The 2500-nt window shown below is 36.6% G+C and overlaps 2 non-coding genes and 8 pseudogenes across 2 annotated transcripts; all 10 read right to left on the bottom strand.

The window, feature by feature from the left end:
* The window catches only part of LOC148456956 (5S ribosomal RNA), a 119-nt pseudogene extending 95 nt beyond the window's left edge, over positions 1-24 (bottom strand).
* A 116-nt stretch (positions 25-140) lies between these two features.
* LOC148456955 (5S ribosomal RNA) lies at positions 141-259 on the bottom strand. Its single transcript, XR_015873681.1, has one exon. It is a non-coding gene; the product is annotated as a 5S ribosomal RNA (ribosomal RNA).
* A 351-nt stretch (positions 260-610) lies between these two features.
* On the bottom strand, positions 611-729 carry LOC148456954 (5S ribosomal RNA; annotated as a pseudogene).
* A 116-nt stretch (positions 730-845) lies between these two features.
* Positions 846-964, bottom strand: LOC148456953 (5S ribosomal RNA). Its single transcript, XR_015874199.1, has one exon. It is a non-coding gene; the product is annotated as a 5S ribosomal RNA (ribosomal RNA).
* A 116-nt stretch (positions 965-1080) lies between these two features.
* On the bottom strand, positions 1081-1199 carry LOC148456952 (5S ribosomal RNA; annotated as a pseudogene).
* Positions 1200-1550: 351 nt separating this feature from the next.
* Positions 1551-1669, bottom strand: LOC148456951 (5S ribosomal RNA; annotated as a pseudogene).
* Positions 1670-1785: 116 nt separating this feature from the next.
* LOC148456950 (5S ribosomal RNA) lies at positions 1786-1904 on the bottom strand (annotated as a pseudogene).
* A 116-nt stretch (positions 1905-2020) lies between these two features.
* Positions 2021-2139, bottom strand: LOC148456949 (5S ribosomal RNA; annotated as a pseudogene).
* A 116-nt stretch (positions 2140-2255) lies between these two features.
* LOC148456948 (5S ribosomal RNA) lies at positions 2256-2374 on the bottom strand (annotated as a pseudogene).
* Positions 2375-2490: 116 nt separating this feature from the next.
* The window catches only part of LOC148456947 (5S ribosomal RNA), a 119-nt pseudogene continuing 109 nt past the window's right edge, over positions 2491-2500 (bottom strand).

Here is a 2500-nt window from a genome sequence, read left to right as displayed (position 1 = left end):
GTCCGGTGTGGTCTGGCTGTAGGTGTTTAAACACCTTAATTTTAGAACTCTTTTACTTCTTAACTCAAGAAAATTCATTGATAAGTTGAAAAAATTTAATGTAAAATGTAATAGAAAAGAATGTTATGGATGTATAAAATTACCTACAGCACCAGGTATTCCCAGGTGGTCTCCCATCCAAGTACTAACCAGGCCCAACACTGCATAGCTTCCAAGATCAGATGAGATTGGGCATGTCCAGTGTGGTTTGACTGTAGGTGCTCAAAAACATTAACTTTAGACCTCTTTTACTTCTTAACTCAAGTAAATTCATTGATAAGTTGAAAAAATTAAAAGTAAAATGTAATAGAAAAGAATGTTATGGCAGTATAAAATTACCGACAGCTCCTGGTATTCCCAGGTGGTCTCCCATCCACGTAATAACCATGCCCAACACTGCACAGCTTCCAAGATCAGACGACATTGGCCATGTCTAGTGTGGTTTGGCTGTAGGTGCTCAAAAACATTAACTTTAGACCTGTTTTACTTCTTAACTCAAGTAAATTCATTGATAAGTTGAAAAAATTAATTGTAAAATGTAATAGAAAAGAATGTTATGGCAGTATAAAATTACCTACAGCACCTGGTATTCCCAAGTGGTTTCCCATCCAAGTACTAACCATGCCCAACACTGCATAGCTTCCAAGATCAGACGACATTGGCCATGTCCAGTGTGGTTTGGCTGTACATGCTCAAAAATATTAACTTTAGACCTCTTTTACTTCTTAACTCAAGAAAATTCATTGATAAGTTGAAAAAATTTAATGTAAAATGTAATAAAAAAGAATGTTATGGCTGTATAAAATTACCTACAGCACCTGGTATTCCCAGGTGGTCTCCCATCCAAGTACTAACCAGGCCCAACACTGCATAGCTTCCAAGATCAGATGAGATTGGGCATGTCCAGTGTGGTTTGGCTGTAGGTGCTCAAAAACATTAACTTTAGACCTCTTTTACTTCTTAACTCAAGTAAATTCATTGATAAGTTGAAAAAATTAAATGTAAAATGTAATAGAAAAGAATGTTTTGGCTGTATAAAATTACCTACAGCACCTGGTATTCCCAGGTGGTCTCCCATCCAAATACTAACCAGGCCCAACACTGCATAGCTTCCAAGATCAGACGAGACTGGGCATGTCCAGTGTGGATTGGCTGTAGGTGCTCAAAAAACTTAACTTTAGACCTCTATTACTTCTTAACTCAAGTAAATTCATTGATAAGTTGAAAAAATTAAATGTAAAATGTAATAGAAAAGAATGTTATGGCAGTATAAAATTACTTACAGCACCTGGTATTCCCAGGTGGTCTCCCATCCACGTAATAACCATGCCCAACACTGCACAGCTTCCATGATCAGACAACATTGGCCATGTCCAGTGTGGTTTGGCTGTAGGTGCTCAAAAACATTAACTTTAGACCTCTTTTACTTCTTAACTCAAGTAAATTCATTGATAAGTTGAAAAAATGAAATGTAAAATGTAATAGAAAAGAATGTTATGGCAGTATAAAATTACCTACAGCACCTGGTATTCCCAAGTGGAGATACATCCAAGTACTAACCAGGCCCAACACTGAATAGCTTCCAAGATCAGACGAGATTGGGCATGTCCAGGGTGGTTTGGCAGTAGGTGCTCAAAAACATTAACTTTAGACATCTATTACTCCTTAACTCAAGTAATTTCATTGATAAGTTGAAAAAATTAAATGTAAAATGTCATAGAAAAGAATGTTATGGCAGTATAAAACTACCTACTGCACCTGGTTTTCCCAGGTGGTCTCCCATCCAAATACTGACCAGGCCCAACACTGCATAGCTACCAAGATCAAATGAGATTGGGCATGTCCAGTGTAGATTAGCTGTAGGTGCTCAATAGCATTAACTTTAGACCTCTATTACTTCTTAACTCAAGTAAATTCATTGATAAGTTGAAAAAATTACATGTAAAATGTAATAGAAAAGAATGTTATGGCAGTATAAAATTACCTACAGCACCTGGTATTCCCAGGTAGTCTCCCATTCAAATACATACCAAGCCCAACACTGCATAGCTTCCAAGATCAGACGACATTGGCCATGTCCAGTGTGGTTTGGCTGTAGGTGCTCAAATACATTAACTTTAGACCTCTTTTACTTCTTTACTCAAGTAAATTCATTGATAAGTTGAAAAAATTAAATGTAAAATGTAATAGAAAAGAATGTTATGGCTGCATAAAAATACCTACAGCACCTGGTATTCCCAGGTGGTCTCCCATTCAAGTACTAACCAGGCCCAACACTGCATAGCTTGCAAGATCAGACGAGATTGGGCATGTCCAGTGTGGTTTGGCTCTAGGTGCTCAAAAACATTAACTTTAGACCTCTTTTACTTCTTAACTCAAGTAAATTTATTGAAAAGTTGAAAAAATTAAATGTAAAATGTAATAGAAAAGAATGTTATGTCAGTATAAAAGTTCCTACAGC

This window comes from Taudactylus pleione, unplaced genomic scaffold, assembly GCF_031769625.1.
Source record: "Taudactylus pleione unplaced genomic scaffold, aTauple2 ptg000967l, whole genome shotgun sequence".
NCBI classification, from domain to species: domain Eukaryota; kingdom Metazoa; phylum Chordata; class Amphibia; order Anura; family Myobatrachidae; genus Taudactylus; species Taudactylus pleione.
The sequence above is the reverse complement of the archived record's forward strand: the minus strand, read 5'-3'. Positions and strand labels throughout refer to the sequence as shown.